This window comes from Capsicum annuum, chromosome 1 (genome assembly GCF_002878395.1).
Source record: "Capsicum annuum cultivar UCD-10X-F1 chromosome 1, UCD10Xv1.1, whole genome shotgun sequence".
NCBI lineage: Eukaryota > Viridiplantae > Streptophyta > Magnoliopsida > Solanales > Solanaceae > Capsicum > Capsicum annuum.
Window position 1 is genome coordinate 4,276,654 of NC_061111.1, and position 25,910 is coordinate 4,302,563.

At 37.2% G+C, this 25,910-nt stretch overlaps 1 long non-coding RNA gene across 1 annotated transcript; it reads right to left on the reverse strand.

The window, feature by feature from the left end:
- On the reverse strand, positions 1 to 25,326 carry LOC107856550. The gene is made up of 8 exons (XR_001670592.2): positions 25,180 to 25,326; positions 11,250 to 11,341; positions 11,051 to 11,145; positions 10,377 to 10,440; positions 9,678 to 10,287; positions 4,987 to 5,069; positions 3,936 to 4,420; positions 1 to 1,074 (listed from the first exon to the last, which is right to left on the reverse strand). It is a non-coding gene; the product is annotated as an uncharacterized LOC107856550 (long non-coding RNA).
- Between the last annotated feature and the right edge of the window lie 584 nt (positions 25,327 to 25,910).

Sequence of the window (25,910 nt, forward strand, 5' to 3'; positions counted from 1 at the left end):
TGTGTCATTTGAAAGATACAAGACTTCCTGATGAAAAACATTTTCTTAGAGTAATCTCTCTCATACCAAACACACCTTCGAAAATGATAATGTATCATGCAAGTTTTTAACGATATGCCAATTGGGTATTCCTGCCTATGATTACTGTAAAAAAAAATGGAAAATAGGTAATATCACGGCGAAATGTGGTCCAAGTGTCAAAATATTTTGCACAGGAACTGAGAACTCTCATTGTTATACATAGAAAGCACAACAAATGCAGTACAACCTCCAGATACTAACATATTCCTCCATGCTTAATAGTTTTGACACAATAGAGAGCAAATACAAGTTTCTCTTGCGCAACTACTGAAATGTCCATGGATCGAATAGCCAGATACTCAGCCTTTCGAGCAAGTCAAAGATAAGAGGATGCTCGGAAATTTTTCAGCCCATCCTGTTGCTACGACCATTCAAGAGTCCTTTGAGATGATCATCCAGCTAATTTACAGGTTAGCATACTGAGTTTTTGTGCTCGTCATTTTGCTAATGGCTACCATTCACAACTTCCCTTGGAAATGCCCATCCAAAGAAGAAGACCATTTTGTTCCAGACTAATCTACAAGTATTCATTGGAAGCTTTTGTGCTCATCCTTTCGCTTAAGACAACCACTTGGGACTTCCGATAGAAATGCACATCCAAAGACAACCACCATTTTGTTCGACAGAGTACTCTACAGGTTGTCATTGGTGTCAAATGGCAAAATTACAGATCTAAGGTACAACCTCGACTGGACAGGGCTAACCAGCTCAAGAAGCAGTAGCTGGAGAAAATACACACACCCCAGACCGACCAAGAAAAAGTAGGACCCAAAACTGGAAAACCTCTTATAGGATATTGGATAGTTTGTGAAACCTTTGTACAACAGCGTGAAGATCGCGCGCTTCATACACCTCAATAAGTGACCTAACCACTCAGAATATGACATCTTTCCTATGGTTTACAGAAGAGTAATATTCAGCCTCAAACTGGTTAGGTGATTTCTCGAGAGACATGCAGACCAACTTAAACCACTCCTCAAAGAAGGATGATTTCTACAGGAATATAAAGAGAGAATTAGACTCAGCCTTAAAAGAGAGCAAAGCAAATACAGATTTTAAGGATTAAGAAACCTGAAAAATAGAACATACTTCCTCCGTTTCCTTTTATTTGGCCCCATACCAAAAATAATTATTTCAATTTATTTATCAAATTAAGAGAATTGTTCTATTATTTATCAATAGTTCTATTACTCGAGATAAGAAAAAATATTGGGATTTATAAAGAATGAAGTTTTATTAGTTTTAGTTCAGTAATATATACTTATTGGTCATACCCCAGCACCGTATTATTCGCATTTGGATCCATACACACAAATCCTAAAATTTATCTGATGAAGATTCTGGCCTCTATATCCGCACCCGAGTCCGAGCCACATAGAAAGTGTTAGAATATGAGTAGAAATAGGAATAGTATATAAAAATCCTACTTGGTAAAATGATTGTACTATAGTGTCTATAAATAGGGTCTCGATGTAATTATGTGAACATAAAATTCAATAATATTTTTTATCCATTATTTCTCACATGGTATGTCGATTGCATAGATCACTCTATGGTCTAAAACAGTTCCTTTGAGCTTGGTTTGGAAAGATTAGCACAGTAATTCGGCAGTTTGACATGATTCGTAGTGGAGCTGATCACTCGGTGTTTTATCGACATTCTCAACCAAATTTGTGTACTTATTTGGTGGTTTATGTTGATGATATCATTATCACCGGCAATGATGAAGATGGTATCACAAAATTGAAGCAACATTTCTTTCAGCATTTCCAGACTAAAGACCTTGGTAGATTGAAATATTTCTAAGTACTGAGGTTGCTCAGTGCACATCAGGTATTGTTATTTCTCAATGCAAGTATGCCTTAGACATTCTTGAAGAGACGAGAATGGTGGGATGTAAACCCCGTTCTATGGATCAAAATGCTAAACTTCTGCAAGGACAGGGGGAGCCACTCAGTGATCCTGAAAGGTATAAGCGGTTGGTTGGAAAGTTAAATTATCTCATTGTGACTAGGCTTGCCATATCCTTTTTAGTGAGTGTTGTAAGTCAATTTATGACTTCCCTTGTGATAGTCACTGGGTTGCAGTTGTTCGTATTTTGCGATATATAATCAGCTCCAGGTAAAGGACTATTTTTTTAAGATCGAGGTCACGAGCATATCATTGGATACACAGATATTGATTGAGCAGGAACACGGGAACACCCTCTGATAGAGATAGACGTTCAAACTTCGAATATTGTGTTTTAGTATTAGGTAATTTGGTGTATTAGAAGAATAAGAAACGGAGTGTGGTTATTCGATCTAGTACGGAAGCAGAATATCGAGCAATGGTTGTAGCAACTTGTGAGCAAGTTTGGATCAAGCAATTGCTGAGCGAACTAAAATTTAGAGAAACCAGTAAGATGGAACTTGTGTGTAATAATCAAGCAACCCGCCATATCGCATCAAATCCAGTGTTGCATGAGAGGACTAAATACAGAGAGATTGATTGTTACTTTGTCAGAGATAAGATAATCTCAAGAGATATTGTTACAAAATTTGTGAAGTCAAGTGATCAACTTTCAGATATCTTCATTAAGTCCCTCACCGATCCTCGTATTAATTACATTTATAACAAACTAGGTGTATCAGCTTGAGCGGGAGTGTTAGAATATGAGTAGAAATAGGAATAGTAGATAAAAATCTTACTTGAAAAATGATTGTACTATAGTGTCTATAAATAGGGTCTCAATGTAATTATGTAAACACGATTCAATACTTCCTCTGTTTAAAAAAGAATGACCTACTTTGACTTGACACAAAGTTAAAGAAAATAAAGAAGACTTTTGAATCTTGTGGCCTTAAGTTAAAGTTGTGTCAAATGTATCAAAATGACCTTTATTCTTGTGGTCCTAAATATGCCACGTCGAAAGTTGAAATTAAAGTATTGCCAAAAAAGAAAAAGGATCATTCTTTTTTAAATGGACTAAAAAATAAAGTAGGTCATTCTTTTTTAAATGGAGGGAGTAATATTTTTTTATCCATTATTTCTCACATAAAGAAACTTAAAATGTGGAATAAGTAGTTAGAAATTGGGTGTACATGGGGATGAAGAAAAACAATGTAGTAATGGTGGAGCATCATGAGGTAATTCCAAGCGAACACACAAAAAGCAAACATGTTAGGATCTTTGGGAAAGCATAATTACAGCTCTTGGTGTTGATGCAGAGAACTTGACTTTCAAAATCTTTATACTGCTTAAAATTGTTGATGCATGTACAAAGAAGCAACAGATGCACAAAAAGAAGCAAAGTGGTACAATATCACCACATAAATTGTTGGCCGGAAACCTCTTTAAAATACAAAGTCTTTTATAAGTACATACAAAAATTGAATAAATGATTTTATATGGAGATTTTTGTTAAATATGATATCCTTACTAGATAATTTAGATATGGGAATATCTCTATATTTAAATAATGTAGATGTGGGAATATCCTCAAATTCCCACAATTAGGCACTTAGAATATGGTGTAATTAGTTTTCCTCCTTATTTACATTCTCTGTAACACAATTTAATCCCACTAGCTTGAGGAAATAATCAAGACACAAATTCTCAAATTCTCCTCTCTTCGCCCTCTAATTTCTCATGGTATCAGGTCAGGTTTCTCTAGTTTTTCTTTTTTTTCTCAAAACAGATTCCGCATAGCATAATTACAGAAACAGATTCTACAAAGTAGAATTGCAGGAACGGATTCTATAAAACCCAGAATCATAGAAACCAAAATATAATAAGAAAAAAAATTGCAAAACAGAGTTACAAAAGCAGAAGAGGAGGTTGAGAGGTTATCTTCTCCCGGGGTCCCGACAAACCTGGGTGGAGTCAATCTCAAATATTGATCCAGCATCTTCTGTTCCTCTGCAGACATAAGTGGCTGGGCCACTGGCGGCTGTGAGACTACTGGTGTTGGTGGAACCTCTACCCTAGGCGCCGCTGCCGCAGGCTGTGCCCCTAAATCAATACTACCCTGTGCTGCTGGTTGAGCTCCCACGACCGGTGGACTGCTAACTAACCCCAATAACTGAACTAATGTATCCCGAATAACCGAAGAAGATATAAAGCCAGGTGAAGCCTGGGCTGCCCCCTGGCCCACCTACTGATATGGCGGAATACCTGGAGCTATCTCAATCCTCGAAGCTATAATAGGATCAGGTGTTGGATCCCTGACCTGATCTCGAATAGGGGCTGCTGCTCTACCCTGCCCCTGATATCTGGGTCGACCTCGATCCCAAGATAGAACTCTAGAAGCGGACCCGTGGTCCCGACCCCTTGCTCTCGAACGTCGTGTCCTAGCCATCTGCATAAAGAGTAAACCAATAAAAAGATTACAATCAACCCAGACTCAACGCACAAAATAGATCAAGAAAATGAGATTTTTTTTTCCTAAATATACTTTGTAGCCTCCCAAGGATAGGATACAGACGTCTCCGTACCGATCTGCAGGACTTTACTAAACATCGGCTCCAGTACTAACAATACCAGTGTGACCTAAGCTTTGATGCCAAGCTGTCACGATCCGATTTCTCAAGTCGTGATGGCGCCTACCTTATCTCACCAGTAGGCAAGCCAAATCATAGCCCGGAATGATAGGTAATGGGCTAATAGTTAGAGACAAAATAAAAAATCGCGTATGATAATAACAACCACAATAATAAGTGAAAACTAAGAAGAGAGAATATGTATTATATCAAAATGAGAGGAGGAAAAAGGACCAACTATACAAATGAATCTCTCCCAAGTCCTGATAAGGTCAGTACTAGAGCCACTACTAACAGGTACCCAGAGTACAAGACAAAAATCTAAAATGTACACAAGTAGTCTCGAGTGAAAAAGACTAACTAGAGTAGATAGAGGAGGATCAACCTCGGACGACAGTAAGCTTATCCCACTCTAAACCAACACTGAAAGGTAGGAACCATGTCAACGCCAACTGTTAGTACCTGGATCTGCATCAGGAAAAAGATGCAGAAGTGTAGTATGAGTACCAAAAATAACGGATACTCAGTAGGCATCATCGGCCAATTGAACTTAATACAGAAAATGTGTAACTACAATGCAAGGACGTAATCTGAGTTATTAGTAAATAAGGATGGAAAGGTAAACAACTACCAAGCTATGCAACGGCTGTAAAGGAAAAAACTTGTGCGATACAAAAAATAATAACGCAGTAATAACAAATAAATCAAACATAACCTAACTGAGCCCCCATAAGCCCTCTAGGCACACTGAAAAAGATAATTAACCCAACCATACTCCCACAAGTGATGAAAGTAAACATAAATAATCAGATGCCGGACTCGAACCGGAACTCAGAGTAACCCCAACTATAATCAGATGCGGACTCGAACCGGAGCTCATAGTAACAATAATAGTCAAATGCCGGACTCGAACCGAAACTCGTAGTAACAATAATAATCCAATGTTGGACTCGAACCGGAGCTCATAGTAGCAATAATAGTCAAATGCCGGACTCGAACCGGAACTCGTAGTAACAATAATAATCAATTGCTGGACTCGAACCGGAACTCATAGTAACCATAACCCTCCGATAATATTAAAATCCATTTCATATTATAACAATGTCAACGTCTAAATAATCATTCACCAATTTTAATTAAAAAGGGATAAATTAAAGATTTTGCAATTAAATTTTATGTCCCAAAGTGAAAGGTGCTAAATTATATTGAAAGATAAAATACCAAAATCTACTACAACGGGGTCCCAATCTGAATAAATAAGACAGTTTATACATACAAAGAATATGTATCTACAAGCACTTATCTAAAGCTAACATAATAGTTAACATTTTCGGTACGTAAGCTCAATCTAAAAATAGGGTAAACCTAACCTACCTGGACGCCAAAGCTATAATATCTGTCCCGAAACCTCCGAATAATATCCGCTAGAACCCGAATTTGAATATCATCAAAGAATTTATTTTCCTCCACACCTCTTAACTTATATGCAACTTTGTAGAGCTAACCAAGAACTCTAATTAATTTTTTTCTAATAAAAAGAAGCAAACCGAGAAAGGCCAATATATGAGAAAAATAGATATATGAGCGTGCATATGCATACCATCAGAAAGTTTTCCTCTCTTTAAAAGGTCAAAAGGTGCCATGTATATATAAGAATAAGTTAGGCTATGGTTGAGACAAGTGACAGCAACACGTGGTCCACTTTTCTATTTAAGCAAATTACACCACTTATATAGATACATATATTTATCAAATTAATCCTATTTCGCATATATTTGGATATTGCATGAATTCATGATAAAATAATTATAATATTTTGAATATATCATAATTAATAGAAAATTATTTTTAACAAAACCTATATTATATAATAATAATATTTTAATATTTTTAAATTTACTATCTCGACATAAAATATTAATAAATTACAAAAAAAAATCTATTATAAAATAATATAACTATATCATGACTTAAAGAATTTTTTTCTCCAATATCAAAAATATTCGAGAAGAACACTAAATTATATTTCTACCAAATATCAAATTAAATAATCCACAATACATTTAAATAGTACTAAAATTATATAAAAATACCGAGAAATGACCGTAAGGGTCATTACGGGTTTACCTCTCTTGTGTGGTTTATAATTTATTGCATCGGAGCGGGGTTTACCCTGTGCGCACCCAAAGGGTAGTGGCTCGGGGTTCCCTTGTCATAAAAAAATTAGAGTAACTTTTTACGGTAAAAAATGTTAATGATGGTCAAAAAAAGACTTTGGCAGAGGGAGTACTTTTTTTTTCTTTTTTTGCTTGTAGGTACGGCTGAAGTATCAAAAATATTTACAATGCAACAAACAATAGGAAGTGTGTTATGCTGCAAATGCAGATTATGTAGGTTATAAAACGGGTTGAATTAAACATAAAAACTGGGCTAAGTTGGAGATCGTTTTAAGATGGGTTCGAATTAAATGGTTTAAAATTTAGCCTCTTGCAAAAAAGCTAGCTAAGATTGCGTACAATAAATCCCCCTTGTTTGGCCCTTACTCCCTATTTCTCTCATTCCAAGTAATCCTCATCAACGCAAGACGGACCAAATTCCACACCTTATGCCTTCTCCTCCTAATCCTGCTTCTCCAACAAAGTATTATCTTTCACAGATTTTGGCATATCCCAAAAATCTCTGAACCGTCTAAGCAGTTCTACCATAATCTCATGGTAAAGACACAATGTATGAGAAGATGATCCACTCCTTCCCTTGTCTCCTTACATATGTAACACCAGCTGATACAAAAAACCTTGTGCTTTCTAAGATTTTTCGCTGTCAAAATCACCCCTCTAGTTGCTAGTCAAGAGAAAAAACACACTTTCCTCGGCACCAGCACTATCCAAATTGCATCACATGGAAACACAACCTCCTCCCTAATTAGGAGTTTCTTATAGAAAGATTTAATGGAGAAATCTCCATTGTTCGTCAAACACTACCATGAAGCCTCACGTTCATCCACCGAATTGACATGCCCGTGAAGGATGGCCATCAACCTTTGGACCTCGGTCACCTCCCAATCATGGAAATGCTTTCTAAATCTCAAATTCCAAAAAGTCTCTCCAATATGTATCTCCCTAATTTGTTGGACCAACATGTACCTTTGGCATGACATTCTATACAGAATTTGAAAATCATTTTACAATAAGCTATCTCCACACCACCAATACCCCTAAAAATTAACTCTCCTCTCATTTGTAACCTTGAATAAGATATTTCTATGGAAATCAAACTATTCCTTCTTTATACTCCTCCACAAGCCACACCCAAAAGGCATAGTGACATCTCTAGTTCTCCATTGTGCTTCGCTTACCCCATATTTATAAACTATCACCCCTCTCTAAAAGGCTTGTGCCTCCTTCCCAAACTGTCAAACCCATTTGCCCAACAAAGCTTTGTTAAAAACAACCATATCTTTAATTCCTAGACCTCCCTATTTTTTAGGAGATATGTCAGTCTTCCAATGCACCAAGTGAAATTTCTTTGCTACATCTGCCCCATCCCAAAGAAAATTCCTCTACAACCTCTCCAATTTTCTTGTGACTAGAGCTGGAGCTTGAAACAAAGACTTGGATAAAGTGTTCTTAATAAGAACCTCTTTTAATTTCTTATCAACCCTATGAAGAACCAGATTCCACGCCAAAACATCCTTGCTTGAAGCCCCCAGTAGTAGTCCAAGATAAGTAGTCAGAAGAGCCCTCATCCTGCAATTCAAAACCTGAGCGAGCATCCCAATGCCAGCCACCTCTCCGACTGTAAAAATCTCACACTTAAGTTAGTTTTAAGGCCTAACATCACTTGAAACCAAGTAAGAACTAGGCCTAAATGTTCCAATTGGTTCATATCAGCATCACAACAAACTAAAGTATCATCTGCAAACTTACAATAAGTGAGAAACCAAGATTGTCCCAACACCTCCTCCCAGCTTTTTCCATCATCCTACACAGAGCTTTCATAACTAGGATAAACATGTTCAAAGATAAACGGTCCCTGTCTCATGCCCCTAGAGCTCCAAAAAATCACATGGATTGTCGCTCAATAAAACTGAATATATCACAGAAGAAATACAGAATTTTATCCATTTTCTCTATTTTTCCTCAAATCACTAGTTCTATTTTCTATCAAGGGTATATTTCAATGTAGCTCCTAACATAAAGAGATTGTTGTAAATCAAGATATACCTATTGCCAGCTGGACTACTAGGGAAGCATACGAGGTCAAACATAGGTTAATATAGATTTTAAATTGGACTTTCATTTTGCTCACAAAAACGTTTGTTATCATATAATGTACTCATGTTTTAGGAAGTTGTGGGTATCACTCTCTCCTTAGGCAGTCTTTATTGTCCACAGACGTGCCCCGGCACCTGCATCATGTTGTACTTTTCTAAAGTACTTCTAAAATGGTGCTTGAATTTGTTAATGTCCACTTACGTGATCAAAACCCATATAAGTAACTAGGTTCTCTCTAATGTAACCTGTATATATTATTTTCATTTATACTCTCTTCAACTTATGGCACTGAAAACCCAATCAGAGCTCTTGGACGAGATCAGCATTAAGCAACCCATATAGTCAACTTGGTCCTCATCTTCATCCTCTTTGGCTCCTCAAGTTGGAGATACCCAGGCAACTCCCAAAATTTGATACAATTTACCGACCAATGCTTCTCTTAAGTTGACATGGATCTATGAGGATGAGGATATTAAATACTGTATCGCGTATCAAATTCATCCGACATCTCCAGGCATTTACATGGGCATCCAACATCAATAGAAAACAAAGACATAGAGGACTAGAACAAGGTTAGCAACTACTTACCAAACCATGTTTTCCAAATTCAACGTTGGATTGGAAAACAAATTGCTCAGTGATTAGCAAACATTCCACTGTACCTAATAGCAAAGTCGACCTTCTAAGTATGCAGTTAAGGAGGACACGTGTAAAACTCCAGGTTTGATATTTTTTTCATGGTTTGATATCAACCGTTCCTTTGTTTTTTCGCCTAATCACACTATGAGGAAGAAGAAAATACCTTAACATTTCCTATTGTAACACAGGAAATAACTGCCTGCACCATCATCTCAAGCCATTTAGAATTTTCCAAGGGAGCGTTACATGGACTTTGACTTTCTTCCAGATCCTCACAAATGGACAAACCTTTTATGGGTTTTCTCCCAGAAGATATGACCATTGAATTTGCTTGCCTGTTATAAGCAAATGATTGACTTGAAAACCTAACAAATCTTGAAAGATTAGCCAATGCTCTCACAGCATTTTCTTTGACTTGATATCAAAAACATGAGAAGTAAATTTTAGAATACAATCACTAACATGACAAAAAAATGTCAAAAGAAGAACTGAAACTTGCCGATATAGCTTAACAACATAGCTTACCTTGTCATTATCGTTCGTAAGTTGTAGAGCACAGTCAATCAGCAAGGATATAGACTGTGAGCTCATTGTTGAATCATTCATATAGAAGAACAATAAGACATCTGAAAGTATTGTTACACAATAAACAGATCTAAAATCATTCAGAAATTAACAGGACCTGAAGAGAATTTCTCAAATCCATGTACATCAACATGGTGGCAAAGTGCATCACATATATTAGCTAAAGCCTATGAGGCTGTTATGCGAACCTGAAAGTTATCACATTAAGCTTGCATATACCTTTTTACTGGGTTAATAAGTTAGAAAGATATGCAAAAATGGGAGTAGTGAAACCAACCGACACCGAAGAATCATGACTATTGTCCACAACAGGAGAAATGAACTTGTCAAAAATCTCTGCACTGCCATATTGGAACATATATTTACTAACAAACAACAAATTGCCTAAAAAAAGTCAACCAAGACAATATAATTAAGTAAATTTAAAATATTCTCTCTAACAGTTTAAGCATAAACTTTTAGATGAGGTGCCCCACAATTCAACATGGTATCCTCTTAAGAAAAAACATATTTCACATGTTTGGCACACAAAAAAGAATCAGACATAATCAGTTGCACATAAGAGAGCATGTTGAGATAAAATATGAATTAAAAAAAAAGGAAGCTCAATGTATTAAAGCCTCCGCTATGCGCAGGGTCTGGACCACAAGGGTGTATGGTACGCAGCCTTACCTTGCATTTCTGCCAGAGCTTATTTCTAAGGCTTGAACCCATGACCTCCTGGTCATATGGCTACAACTTTACCAACTAATCCAAGGTTCCCCTTCTTTTATATATATATATACATATATAAATGTAATAAGGGAGCCTTGGAGTAACTTGTAAGTAAACTAAATGTGTGCTATGTCTAACATTTTAAGCTTAATCTTGTAAATAACTTGACCAAAGAATTCAACAGAGTCCAAATAATGCCTCCAGAGAGAAAATTAAAGTCAAATGAATTTAAATCACCTTTGTAAAATGTGTGGAAAACAAGCAATTACACCAATAGCACAACAAACAGCTGATCTAACATTCGGAACCTCATCACCTTTTGCAGTTTTAACCTGCAAAGATTTCACAAGTACAGCTTAAATCACAGTTATCATTCTGTATCCTTAGAAAAAGGACAAAGCACCAATGCACTAATCAGTTATGTAGCAAAACTTACACATGAGTTCAAGATAAAGTCTTGTTTATCCTTTGGTAGAGAAAAGAAAACTCTGGAAGTTATTCCATCAAAACAACTGATGCAGCTCTCACCTAAAGGAGCAAAACAATGTAATGAAATAAATGAGTCACAGAGCAGCAGACTGGCAATTTCTATGAGAGAAACCAATACAAGATCTCTATGCATTAAGTGATATTGATGGTTAGCATGCATGCTGTAAAATATTCTGGGAGAAAACATTGTTGAGTGTGTGATCTCACTAAAGTTTGTACTGTTAGAAAGGGAACACCATTATTTTTTTGATAATCATGGTGTTCGGGCCAGATTTCGTACACCTCGACTAAATCCATTGGATACCTACCACCTCCCACCAGCAACAGATACTATGTAACTGTGTCAATCAACGCTACGACAGATCGAAAGATTACCTAGTATATTTTGCCTCTGCTGAGATTTGAACCTAAGACCTCAGGCCATCAACCCACTTTATTGACCGCTAGGTCACACCCTTGGGTGTAAGGGAACACCATTATGCATTTAATTATATCCGAAAACACCCCATCACACACGAGTTTGAATCTTTTACATGCCCAAGCACGTGACAATATTTTGTTGATAATTCACTCTGAGAAACAAACCCAGAATTCCTGCTTACTCAGTTAACAAAATAAAGTTTGTGAAGCGCCTCAAGTAAAACCTTAAGCATTTAAGAAACTAAGACCATAAACATTGATTTGTTATAGATTTGTAGTATGCATCCTCATATGTGGGCTGATATTTTGGTTGAATCAAGTACTTAAAATATGTCATAGATGTATTAATTTGATGCCAAAAATCGAGACCACTTTCAAATGTGGCATCTTTTGACTTGGCACGGTATTTAAGAAAAAGGAGACTTTTGAAAGTTGTGATTTAAATAATTCTTAAATTTTTATTTTATTTTTTTTAAAATGGTAACAAACTATTTATAAATCATCAGCAAAAAAGCTGGAAGCCAAAATTACATCATTGAATCTACATCCAAAAGAGTAAAAACAATAGACTAACACTAAATCTTATCTCATCTAACAAGGATCCTAGGATGTTTTCTATAGAAACTGGGTCATCTACATAATCCGAGCTACACCAATAAGAAAAACTTATAATGCAGCTCAGCTTTAACTTTTGAAGAGAGTTGTTGTTGCCTTCAAAACACCTAGAGTTTCTCTCTTTCAAAATGGTTCTCCATATTACTATCGGGATAATTCTCCATCTGCCTTTGTTAGTGCTACCACCACCCTCAGAATTCCAGCTAGTTAGTCTCTTTCCTGTTCTTCTCGGTATCTCCACCTTATGCCTCTGAAGCTGGTAAAAAGATTCCAAAGCTGGCTGACCACTTTACAATGAAGAATCAGATGATTAATTGTCTCTGCATTATGTTTAAAAAAAAAATCTTGAGCATATATGTCTGCCCTTCTTCATTACGTTCTCCTGAGTTAAAATAGCTTCCTTCACGACCAACCAAGTGAAAATAGCTACTTTATATGAAATTTTTACTTTCCAAATAAGCTTTCAATGCAAAAAAGAGATCTAAAACCCCATCTGATACATGTCTTTATAGGTAGGACTTACTGTAAAAATGCCCTTGCTGTGGCATCTCCATCTTAGGGTATCTTCTCTTTTCTGTAGACCCTTGCATTAGTCTAGTGTGCAATAAAAGTTGGTCAATATTTCCATCTCTCAGTCTTGCATCAATCTTTTATAGGTCAAGTTCTAGCCTAGATTTAACCACACATCATGTAAAGTAGAATTCTGTTGCTCATTTAAAATAAATGTCCGGGAATAGTTGCTTAAGACTTCCATTCCCTAGCCAGTTATCTTTCCAAAACAAGATCCTTTTGCCATCTTTCACATTGAAACTAGTTCTTTCATGGAATAAATGCCACAAGTTCCTGATTGACCTCCACAAACTTGTGTCATATGCGGTGTTTACTTCTTTTGTCCTACAAAAACCTTCCTTTTCATACTTAGCTTGAATCACAATGCCCCATAAAGATTACTCTTCCTTGGGTAGTTTCCAAGCCATTTCATCAAGAGACTTTAGTTTCGCTTTCTCATATTTCTGATACCCAGCCCTCCATCTTTTTTAGCCTCCCATTTGACTAAATAATAACTTTTTTCCTCCTCGCCTCCTCTCCAAAAGAAATTCCTCCTAAGGGCATCAATTTTTTTCTTCACATTAACAGAAAAAGGAAATAATGACATCAAGTTGGTAGGTAAGGCATCCAATACAGGGACACCCCGAGATAAGTATTTTGCTTTCCATCTAGTCAGTCTATTTTCTTATCTTTCTATGACATTATTCCATATATATCTTGATTTACTTTTTGCATCCAGAGGCATTCCTAAGCAAATGGTTGGAATCTTACCCATGCCTCCTCCCAAAATTCCTGCCAACTGTTGAATCCTAGCCACTTCATTATTTGGGAAAATAAAACTTTTTCTCCAACTAATGTAAGGGCCTGAAATAGCCTCAAAGAGAATCAAAATAATCCGTAAACACTTCAACTGACTCTCTTCGACATCACAGAATATGAGTGTCATTTGCATATTGTAAGTGTATTACTTCCACTCTATTATTCTATTCCTTTGCTATATTGAAACCTTTTATCCAACCATTATTTTGGGCAATCTTCACCATATTGTTAAGTTCCTCCATCACCATAATGAACGAAAAAGGTGATGGATTACATTTATCAAAACAGAGAACTTGGCAGTGGTAATGCAAAATCTTATCCTTCTAATTCATTTTCCTCCAAACCCCATCTTCTGCAAAATTCCATGAAAGAAGCTCCAATTCATGTGTTCATATGCTTTTTCATTATTCAATTTATATATGATGTCACGTGTCTTATCTTTCATTCTAGAATCTATGCATTCATTAGCAATAAGGACCGCATCGGTGATCTGTCTACATCTCACGAATGACATATGTTGAGTATCCACTAATTTGTGCATTACTTTCTTCAATCTCTCTGTGAGAATCTTGGATATCAATTTGTATATGCTCCCTATTAAACTAATAGGCCTAAGATCTCTGAATTCCTTAGCCCCATTCTTTTTGGGAATAATAGTTATGTATGTTGCATTAAAGCTCTCCTCAAAAACTTCTTGGGAGTGGAAGTTCTGCATAGTGGACATCACATTATTCCGTACGACCTCCCAACACTGTACAAAGAACCCCTGTAAGACCCCACAAAATCTTTGCATTTGTATTCGGCTCGTTTAGCTCTTTGAAGCTCAATATAAGGTCCAACACTTAGAAAATTTTAGCTAAGTGTTCAACACTTAGTCTCATTTTTGACCTCCGAATTTCGGGGATTTATTTGATGACCTTCTCAACCTCAATTTTCCAATTTTCAAGTTGTGTTGCGATGGGGCAAGGTCATAGTACATCCTGGGTGAGTTTCAGAATTTTTGGAGTAGCATAAGGGCTCGTTTGGGTGCCCAAACCAGTAGCTCGGGGTGATCTGCCCGCGCCGCCCTGGCTTGAGCACCGCTCTAAGCAAGGCACCGCCCTATATAGAGTGGGGGACTAGCTGGGCGACGCTCTGCAACTCCAGTAGGGTGACCAGTTTTTAGAATTCCACCTCCATGTTTCTAAGGGTATTTTGGTCATTTTCCCACCCATATATAAGCTCCATAACACGGAATTAAGCCTTAATTGCACCAAAATATACTCCTTTTATTGAAATCCTCTCCAAAATCATCAAGAACAAACCTAGGGTTCAATTGGAAACTTCAAGATTCAAGCAAATTTCACCGCTAACTTTCATCAATTATCAACATAAGGTATGCATAGTGTTCATCCATGGATTCCTTTCATCTGTGGAGTCCAAGAACCATGTTCTAAATAACATATTGTGATTTGCTCATGTTCATGTTGATAGTTAATTTTCATGTTTATGGATGGTGTCTTGATGACTTTTTATGAACTATGTAAGTTGTTGATTGCAAACCTATGAATTTGGGTAGTTTTAGGTTGCAAATTGATAAAGACACCTATGCTCAAAGTTGTGCATGTAAGGTGTTTGATAAAATGCCTAGAATGGTAAAAATTATGTATTATATCTTGGGGATGAATTATATGATAAATTCATGCTAGTCTATTGTAATACCCCACAAGTTTTCTGAGTCGTTAAAGCCTTTTTGGGCTTGTCAAGAAAAGTTTAGCACTTAAAAATTTGGCTAAGTGTTGAAACTTTCTTCATTCTATAAGCTTGTGAACTTCGATGAATTATTTTATGACCTTCCCGACCTTCAATTCTTTATTTTTAAGTTGCGTTGCGATGGGGCAATGTCATAGTACATTCTGGGTAAGTTTTAGAATTTTTTAAATTCGTTTAGAGCATTTTTTGATTTCGAAACAGTAGCATCATGAGATTAGCATGCGACGCATGCTCCTTCGCATGGTCCTAGCATGCGATATAGTGTGGAGGACTAGAGCATGTGACGCATGCTCCATAGCATGCTCTTGAAATTTCCAGCTTTCAGCCCCAAAATATTAAGGGCAAAAAGGTCTTTTCCCAACCCTTTATATACCTCTTTAACACGAAATTCAGCCTCATTTAACCCAAATTATAAGGTTTTCTCTCAATTTTCTCTCAAGAACAACCTAGGGTTTCAACCCAAAGGTTCAAGAACTCAAGAATTCCTTCATCAAGTCTCTCAAAATCAAGAAACTAAGGTATGCAAGTGTTGATTCTTTGGTTCCTTTCACCCAAGAAGTTCAAAGACCCTTTTTGAAATTTTCTAGTTTATGTTTTCATGAGATTTTATTATGCATGTGAATTGAGGCTGAAGTTCATATTGATATTGAGTTTTAATTCATGTCTTGATTGTAGATGCAAACTTTGACCGTAGTATGTGATGATTATGTGATATTCATGACAAAGTCTCTTCAAGAAGCACGTTAAATTATGTAATCATGATAATTAGGGGTAATGAATTGTTGTATGACCAAAGTGTGCCTCCCATATGTTGGGTAGAGTGATTAGATGAAGAAAATAGTACCATTGTGGCATATTAGGTATAAACCTCATCTTTGTGACAAGTAATGCATGTCTAGCGTTTGTTGTAATGCCAAGATGAGTAAAGAACAATACGTTGCATGTGCTTCCTATTCATGTGGATTTTCATTGTTGAATAATTCATGAGATAATAGCAAGCCTCTATATACAATTTACATGTTGAATGTTCCCAAGTACTTGAAGTGATACTTCCTTGATAATGTTACGAATGATAGACTATCGTTATGATATTGATGTAATAGATTATTGTTGTGATGTGTATGTTGGTTATATATTCAAGAGTCAAGTCCTGTCAGTTTCCTTCCATCGAGTCCTGGGGGTACTTGTACCCGAAAATGTAGTTGTGTGCCTAGAGCCAAGTCAGTCTCAAGATAATCTTTGTCATGCTATGATCAGTAGAACTCAGTCAAAGACTGAATAGTATGAAAACTCATTAATCTCAGTATTCAAGTTACTCAAGCTTAGTACTCAGTCCATACCCTAGTAGTGTTCAGTATTCAGTACAGGTTCTACTAAAGTTCAGTAAGTTACAAAACTCAGTTGTATTCAGACAGAAAGTAGAATGCAGAAGTATTTCGTCAGATCACGGAACCAAGCCAACTCAGTCAGATCAGTCAAGTAAGATAATCAGTAACAAAATTCAGCTCAGTCTTAGTTCAGTTAAGAACCATTCAGAGTCTTTCAGTTGGGAGTAGAAACTGGCACCGAGCGAGTGCAGGATGACGACTTCTTCATTAGAGAGGCGGAGTCGTTAGCAGCAATCCCTATTCTCCAGAACTGAGTAGCCAATGCAGGATGAGAAGTCACCCATTAGATAAAGGCTTGACTACCTACAAGAGTCCTCATAGCTTTAGGCTTGACTTTCTTTTTAGGGTTACCCATTAGAGAGGCTTGACCAGAAAGGTCTTTATCCGTGGCATGGTACTGACATCCTTTTCAGCTGGGGTCACAGGTTGGACCCTACCAAACTCAGGGCATGTCAGTTAAGTGAGAACTCCCACAGTTATAATTTCAATTTCTGATTCAGACTCAGTCAAGATCTCAGAAAGTCTTCAGATTCAGTACTGATAGATACGGTCACACAGTTCAGTAAGGAACTCAGATAGTTCCATTGATTCGTGGACCACCCGCCAGATAGGCCTGGTCTCACCTAAATTTATTCAGTATCATTTCCAGAGATCACCCGTTATCTAGGCCTGATCTCAAGCTTAGTAAGTCATTAACATTATCCGAAGATTCAAAGATCATCCGCTAGATAGGTTTGATCTCAACTTTAGCCAGTCGATATTAGCATGCGCAGAACTCAGCTATTCCATAGCTCAGAGTTAATGAACCCAGATATCAATTTCAGTAGCTTCAGATACTCAGAATCTCAGTATGTTCAGGAAGTTTAGCTTGATAGTATGTCCAGTATCAGTTATTAGATTTAGTCCTAGTATGCTCAGAGTCAATATCTGCAGTATGTTCAGTATTTACAGATTCTCCATGTATGCTAATCCAGCTCTTGCATATCATTCAATTAAGTAATTGTTCATGCATACGCCCTTGCAATTAGCCTTACCTTATTTACATACTCAGTACATTCCAACGTATTGATGCATTTGCGCTATGGTGTTTTTATTTTATTTGACACCATAGGTTCAGAGGCACAAGATCTAGAGTACCCTTAGCAGTCCAGATTCAGTCAGCAGCAATAGAAGTATTAGTGAGTCCCCATCTTTCGAGGATGATTATTATTTCAGTACATTATTATATCTAGTTTATTTTGTTAGACGGAGTTAGTTGGGGACATGTCCCATCAACTCCATAGTTCAGACAGTTAGAGGCTTTCCGGACAGATGTATAAGTATTCAATTTTTAGATTTGTGTATTTTAGATATTTTGAACCTCATGAAAAGTTTTTGCCAGTTTCTGCATGTAGTTTGTTATATTATGCAGTGGCTAGGTATAGATATCAGAAGAGGGTTAGCTTGTGGTCCTTTGGGATCATGAGCACCGTGTGGCCTTTTGATTCCAGAAAATTAGGGCGTTACATCTATTACGTTCAAAGGGCTCACATATTGTTGTTGTGCAATATATGTGTCAATGGAATGTACATGATGATTGGAGAATGGATTCATAGTGTGTCCATATGCATTCCATGTTATGTACAAGATAAAGATTTTGAAATACCACATGGGTAATTCCCCAATCATTACAATGTGAACTAAATGTTACATGTTTGCTATTTCCTTGTGTTTAAACGATTTTCATGCTATCATTATGAAAATATATGTTGTTGGATTATCCATGATATTAGAATATGAGGTTATGTGTAAGACCCCGTAAAATCCTAAGCCTAGAAGTCAGCTCTTTAAGCTTCTCAAGCTCCAAGACTTAGAAAATTTTGCTAAGTATTCAACACTTAGTCTCATTTTACACCTCCAAACTTTGGGAATTTATTTGACGACCTTCCTGACCTTTGTTTTTGGATTTTCAAGTTGAGTTGCGATGGGGCAAGGTCGTAGTACATCCCGGGTAAGTTTTGAAATTTTTTGGATAGCGTAAGGGTGTGCTTGGGTTTCCAAAACAGTAGCTCGAGGCGATAAGCCTGCGTCGCCCCAGCTAAAGCAGTACTATAGGCCAGGCGCCTCCCAGTGGATCGCGGGCTATAAGCCAGACACTGCTCAGTGGATCGCGGGCTATAAGCCAGGCGCCGCCCGCTGGATCCCCCAGGCCAAATTTTTGCATTCCAGCTCCGTGTCCTTAAGGGCATTTTGGTCAATTTTCATCCATATATAAGTCCCAAACATGGGATTGAGGCCCCAAATCAGCTCGTTACATTACTTTTCATCAAAATTCACTCAAGAAACTTCAAGAACAAGTCTAGGGTTTAATTGGGGATTTCAAGTTTCCAAGCAAATTCAACCGTAAATTCCACAAATTCTTAATCTAAGGTATGCGTAGTGTTCATCCACGGATTTCTTTTGTCCGTAGAGTTCAAGAATCAATCTTTAAATACTAAATTATGATTGTTTCATAGTGATATGATTTTATACATGTTGGTGGTTGTTATTTGTGTTGTAAAGTAGTATTTTGATGTATTTTCATGGAGATTATGATCATGTTAGTTGGAACCCATGAATTTGAGTGGTTTAATATGGTGAAACTTATGAATATACCTATGCCTTAAAGTGTTCATGATAGGTGTTTGATAAAATGCTTAAGATGCTAGAATTTCAAGTTTCCATGGTTCCAAAGTATCTAAATGACAAGTCAATGTTAACTATTATAATTCAATATGAATTCCATGCTAGTGTGGTGTTGCTATTGTTATGGTATGAAAAATTCATGATAATGGAGTTATACAATATGTACATGATATATATATATATATATCCATGCACTCCTTACCATGCACAAGATATTGAAAAGCTACATGTGATATACTATCCCCTACTTATGATGTTATGAAGCGTGAACTCCAATCTTGTGATCAAGTTAGTCATGTGTGTCAGTTTCCTTCTATCGAGTCCTTAGGGTATTTGTACCCAAAAAATATAGTTGTGTGCCTAGAGCCATGTCATGTTTCACGAAACCCGAAATCAAGCCATGATTCAGTAGAAATCAGTTAGTCATGTGACTCAGGAAACCTCATGATCTCAGTCAGTTATTAGATATCAGTAGTATTCCATCATTAATGGAATACAGTAAACTCAGTCCATGTACAACTAGTTAAATCATGTTTAGTATCTTCAGATGGGAGTAGAAGTTAGCACCGAGTGAATTCAAGGATGGGAACTCACCTGCCAGTTTAGGATGTGATTCTTAGCAGTCATCTTTGCATTCCATAACTATATAGCCAACATAGGTTGAGACATGAACACTGTCATATGAGGGTTGATGAGGTGGCTTAGCACTGTCAGATGAGGGCCCCACCATTCTTTTTTGGGAATACTGTCAGATTAGGGTTACCCATATTTTGTCTTTACCAGTGGCACGGTAGAGATTGGACCCCAACTTAGTCATAATGGCATATATGGGGCATGTCGGTTAAACAACTACCTTCCACAGTTTTAGTCTCAGTCTCAGTAAAAGAACTCAGTTTTTCAGATTTTAGTACCAGGACTGTCAGACACAGTTAATTCAGTTACAGTACGGAACTCAGATGGTTCCATCAGATTCAGGACTATTAGACACAGTCATCCATGTTATCAAAATTTCCAATATTAGTCATGTTAGATATCACTAAAACCATGTATTAGCGTATAGATCTAGATATCACGTATTCACGATCTTAGTTACTATGTATACATATTTGCACTCTCACGTTCATATTAGTTAGTCATTTAGCACTGCTCATGCATGTAAGCCCTTTGCATATAACCTACCTCACTCGTATACTCAGTACTTTCAGTTTTACTGATACATTTGCGATATGGTGCTTTCTTTTATGTTACACCATAGGTTCAGAGACACGAGTTCCAGATTAGCAATAGCAGTAGCATTCCAGTACACAGAGTTGCAGTGAGTCCTCATCTATTTGAGGACGATATTATTTTATTTCATTCATTATTTCAGTTCAGTTTTGCTAGACGGAGTTAGTTGGAGACATGTTCCTTCAACTTCTTACTCAGACAGTATTTAGAGGCTTTAAGATTTAGTTCAGATTTTAGATTTAGCTTTCTGTTGTTTTGGGTATTTGTTACCTTATATGGATGTTACTATTTATCAGATATTTTATTCAGTTTAACCTTATGGCCTATTATTCATGTTTTTCATATTTTACATGTATATTATTCAGTGTACAGGTACAGATATCAGTCATGGGTTAGCATGTGGTCCTTCGGGGTCATAAGCACCATGTAGCCTTTCGGTTTAGCAAATCGAGACATTACAAACTTGGTATCAGAGCCGAACGTTCAATATAGTCCTAGGAAGTTTGAAAGCCGCATCTAGTAAAGTCTTGTACGTGGGTGTGTTGCGTTCCACATTTATGTGCAGGAGGCTATAAGATATTTTAGGAACAGTTTCCCTTCTTGCAGTATTCATGTCGTGCTAGTGAGCATAATCTCAAGTTAAACTCTCATATTAATACGTTCTTCTGTTATTTCAAAACATGCCTCTAAAGAGAAGAAACCAGCCAGCTCCTCAACTCAAAGATCCTTTGGGCGAACATGTTTCTCATGTAGAGTTTAGGGCCGCATTCACCACATTTGCTCAGTCTGTGGCTGCCCAAAATAAATGGCCACTAGTTATTCCCGCCAATCCAGTGGCCAACTCAGCCGCAGCTACGATTCGAGACTTTACCCGAATGAATCCTCCATATTTATTCGGGTCTAAGTCTGATGAAGACCCTCAGGAATTCATTGACCAAGTTCAGAAGGTCATAAACATCATGGGAGTTACTTCTTATCAGAGTGTCGAGTTAGCCGCATACCAGTTACAGGATATTGATCATACTTGGTACAAAAAGTAAAAGTCTGAGAGGTTAGAGAGTGTCCGCATTCAGGTCTGCAGGGTCAGTAGAATCATTCAACAGCCCAGTTTGGTCACCCAAATCAGCAGGGTGCCACTTTCAGTGCTACTAGTAGGCAACGCCCAAATAGAGTCTATGCTCTTCAGACCCGACAGGATTAGGAAAAGTCTCCTGATGTCGTTACTGGTATGTTATAGATTTTTCATGTTCAGGTTTATGTTTTGCTAGATCCAGGTGCATCCTTGTCTTTTGTTACTCTTTATATAGCAGGAGATTTCAGAATCAGTCCTGAAATTTTAGCAGAGCCCTTTTCAGTCTCCACCCCAGTGGGTAAAACCATCAAGCTCAGAGGGTATACAGGAACTGCCCGGTTATGATATTTCTGAAAACTACATCAGCAGATTTAGTCAAGTTAGAGATGACTAATTTTGATATTATTCTTGGAATGGATTAGCTTCATTCCTGCTATGCCATAGTCGACTGCAAGAACAGGATAGTTCAGTTTCAGTTCCCGAATGAGCCCATCCTAGAGTGGAAGGGTAGTACTTTATCTTTCAATGGTCAGCTTGTTTCCTACCTTCAAGCAAATAAATGATATCTAAAGGGTGTGTTTATCATCTCATTCATGTTAAAGACTCTAGTTTTGAATCTCCTAGTCTCGAATTAGTCCCAGTTGTAAATGAATATTTAGACGTGTTTCCCAAAGATCTTTTAGGCATTTCTCCTAAAAGGGAAACAGACTTCGGCCTTGACCTTATCCCAGATACTCAACCTATCTCTATTTCACCATACAGAATGGCACCAGCAGAACTCAAGGAACTGAAAGATCAATTGAAGGATCTCCTAGATAAGGGATTCATCAGGCCCAGTGTACCCCATGGGGTGCACCAGTCTTATTCATGTGCAAGAAAGATGCTTCTCTCAGGATGTGTATTAATTACCATCAGCTCAACAAAGTTACGGTCCAGAAAAAGTATCCACTTTCTAGAATAGATGACTTGTTTGACCAACTTCTGGTGCTAGTTATTTCTTCAAGATAGACCTCAGATCAGGCTATTATCAGATTCGAGTCAGAGAGTATGACATCTCGAAGACAATTTTCCATACTCGATATGGTCGCTTCGAGTTTCTAGTCATGTTCTTTGGTCTTACCAATGCCCCAACCACTTTCATGGACTTGATGAATCGTGTGTTCAAGAAGTACTTAGATATGTTTGTCATAGTCTTTATAGATAATATCCTGGTCTATTCCCACACAGAGCGTGATCATGCAGACCATCTCAGAACAGTACTTCAGCCCTCAGAGATCACCAGCTATTCATCAAATTTAGTAAGTGCAAGTTCTGGATAAGGTCAGTAGCATTCCTTGGCCATATTATTTCTGGTGATGGCATTAGAGTAGATCCTTAGAAGACCAAAGAGGTAAGAAACTGGCCTCGCCCTGTCTCTTCATCAGATTTCAAGAGTTTCTTGGGTTTGGCTGGCTATTACAGATGGTTTATTGAGGAATTTTCTTCTATTGCATCCCCTATGTCTAGATTGACTCAGAAGAAGGTCAAGTTTCAGTGATTAGATTCTTGCAAGAAGATTTTTCAGGAGTTGAAGACTCGACTCGCCTCAGCTCCAATTCTAGCTCTTTCAGATGGTTCAAACGATTTTGTAGTATATTGTGATGCATCTAGAGTGGGTCTAGGTTGTATCCTCATGCATCATGGTAAGGTCATAGACTACACCTCCAGACAGTTAAAGCCCCATGAAAAGAATTATCCTACTCATGATCTTGAGTTAGCAACCTTAGTATTTGCCTTAAAGATTTGGAGGCATTATCTATACGGAGTTCATGTAAATGTCTTCACAGATCATAAGTGTCTTCAGTATGTATTTTCTCAGAAAGATCTCAATCTTCATCAGAGAAGGTGGTTAGAGCTCTTGAAAGATTATGACATGAGTGTCTTTTATCATCCGGGCAAGGCCAATGTTATGGCCGACGCTCTCAGTAGACTCTCCATGGGTAGTGTTTCTCACGTTGAGGATAGAAAAAAGAAGATAGCTTAGAAAATCCATCAGCTTGCCAGACTAGGTGTGCGCTTAGTCTATTTTTTAGATGGAGGTGTATGTGTTCAGAATAGTTCAGAGTCATCTCTAGTTTTTGAGGTGAAAGAAAAGCAAGAAAGGGATCCTAGCCTTGTCAAGCTAAAAGAGTCAGTTCAAAATCAGAAAGTAGAGGTTTTCTACCAAGGGGGAGATGGTGTCCTTCATTGTCACAATCGTCAATGTATTCTAAGTGTAGATGATTTAAGGCGGCAAATTCTTATAGAAGTGCATAATGCGCGATACTCTATTCATCGAGCGGCCACTAAGATGTACTGCAACCTGCGAGAGATCTATTGGTGGAGTGGGATAAAGAGAGATGTTGCAGAGTTTGTGGCTAAGTGCTCTACATGTCAGCAAGTTAAGATAGAGCATCAGAAGCCTAGTGGATCCATGCAGAAGTTCACTATTCCTACTTAGAAGTAGGAAGAAGTGAACATAGATTTCATAACGAGTTTGCCTCAAACTCGTCATCAGCATAATTCAGTTTGGGTCATTGTAGATAGGATGGCCAATTCAGCTCATTTTCTTCCCGTTCATACCTCTTATTCAGCCGAGGATTACATCAAACTCTATATCAGGGAGTTGGTCAGATTACACGGTGTTCCATTATCTATCATCTCAGACAGAGGTACCCAATTCACCTCTCAATTCTGGAAAATATTCCAAAAGGGACTTGGTACCCAAGTTCATATCAGTACAACTTTTCATCCTCAGACAGATGGTCAAGCAGAAAGGACCATTCAGACTTTTAAAGATATGCTAAGGGTGTGTGCAATTGATTTCTAGGAAAGTTGGGATGATCACTTGACTTTGATTGAATTTGCATACAATAATAGCTATCATTCCAGTATAGTATTCAGATGGCTCCATTCGAAGCTCTCTATGGCAGGAGGTGCAGATCTCCAATCGGTTGGTTTGAAGTTAGTGAGGTCTTAGTCATAGGGCCTGACTTAGTATTCGACACCTTAGAGATAATGAGGCTCGACTCTACGGCGTTCAAATGCAGGAATATGGGGAATCCAATTGGGCTCATCCGAAAGAATTCATGCAAAGAGAAAAAGAGAATAAGATTAGTACGCGTTTAATAATACGGCAAGCAAACTAGCATGTCAAATGTCAATTTAGACAAACTATAATAATCAAACACAGAAGGTAAAAAAAAAATACTCATGTGCTAGAAAAGTTCAAAATAACACAAACAATATAAAAGAAAAAAAAATAAAAAAAATAAAAAATAAAAATAAATAAATAATTAAATAAAAAATAAAAATATATAAATAAATAAAAAATAAAAATAAAAACACGTCACCTTTTTTGAGGCAGCAAAATGAAACTACGACCTTTTAACGGAGTTTCCTCGCCACCACCAGAAAAGCATCTGCTTTCAAGAACAAATTTTCTACTAAAAAATATATACTCGTTGCTCGAAAGTAAATTTTTTTCACCTTCAACACTTGTCTTTGAATTGCTCCTAAATGTGCTATTTATAGAGAGGGTGGAAAGTCACCCTTTATTGTTTTACCGATGTGGGACAAAATAAACTTTGGGCATGTTGGAGTACCTCACTTGAGGACAAAAATTGTACAACTATTTGAATTTCAAAATGATTTTCGAATTAGAATTTTCATTGTTGGTGTGTCAGAGAACGATTTTGGATAAAAATCTGGGTCATCGCCGCGCGATCGAAGCTGGTTATGGGTCTCAAAAGTTGGCTGGTTGGTTGGTTTAAATTGGGATGGATTGCTGGAATTTAGAAGAAAAATAGGCTGGGCTGAAGATTTTTAATTATTGGGCCTTTTTAAAAAAATTGGGTTGGTGGTTGTTGTGTGTTGGGCTCGGCAGAATTGGGCTAAGATTGGTTAAATTTTGATTAGGATTTAGCCATCCATTTAAATTTTGATCAAATTGAAAATTAATTGACCAATTGCATTGCAATTGTGGCCGATTTAATATCAATTATGGCCAAACTAAATTTAATAGGTTGACTAAACTAAATTGAAATTCGATACGAATTAATACTTTATTTAATCTTGAGCTTTT